A 1,060-nucleotide genomic window follows, 5' to 3' on the forward strand; every position below is an offset into this window, starting at 1 on the left:
CGTCGTCGTCAACGTCCACGTCACAGCCGGCCGAGAAGAGAGAACAGACGACAGCGTCGACAACAACAACATCGACAACGGCACCCTTGACAGCGATACATACGACAAACGACAAACAGCACGACGGCAGTGCACACGGACATCGGAGGTCAAGGTGCAGACTGGAATCGTCGAGGTCGTCGTCATCGTGGTCGCCATCGATGCCGTCTCGTCGTCGTCGTCGTCGTCTTCGTCGTCGTCGTCGTCATCAACGTACCAACCGACCGAGACGAGAGAGCAAGCAACAACGTCGACAACAACAACGACAACGGCACCCTTGACAGCGATACATACGACAAACGACAAACAGCACGACGGCAGTGCACACGGACATCGGAGGTCAAGGTGCAGACTGAACTCGTCGAGGTCGTCGTCATCGTGGTCGCCATCGATGCCGTCTCGTCGTCGTCGTCGTCTCCGTCGTCGTCGTCGTCGTCGCCAACGTCAACGTCAACATCACAGCCGTCATCGGGGAGGAGCTGGACCAGGGCAGCGGCGGCGTAAATTTTCCCGTCACCTTCGTCGTCGCCTTCGTCGACCGACCGACCGACCGGCGTCGTGTTCGTGCTCGGAAAACCGAGGAGAGACAACGTGCACATGGCGCGTTCTCGCAAGCGGCTCCTCGGTCCGATTTTTTTGGGCGGCTTTTTCGAGCTTTTTTTTTTTTTTCTCACCCTTTCGTCCGTGCGACGGCGAACGTTAGGGGAAAAAAAAAAAAAAAAAAAAAAACGACAACAACGCGGCGGACCGGGCGAACAACATCGTCGACACACACGACATTGACGACCGGTCCCCCTTTTCACAATCGCATCGAGATAAAAACGAACGAGTCCGATTCGAGCACCGAGTCGCGAGCGGGAGGACTGTCGGTGCAAGTATCGATCACTGACGTGAGCGCTTCGCCGGACAGAGGATGGCTCATCCGGCAGCCGTGCAAATCGACGGTATGGGAAGAACGAACAAGAAGAGCAACGACTTGATCGGCGGCTTGGGAACTGCGGACGGTGAAAACGGGTTAATC

Source organism: Euprymna scolopes, unplaced genomic scaffold (genome assembly GCF_053919585.1).
Source record: "Euprymna scolopes isolate OS-2025 unplaced genomic scaffold, ASM5391958v1 sca1, whole genome shotgun sequence".
Taxonomy (NCBI): Eukaryota; Metazoa; Mollusca; class Cephalopoda; order Sepiida; family Sepiolidae; genus Euprymna; species Euprymna scolopes.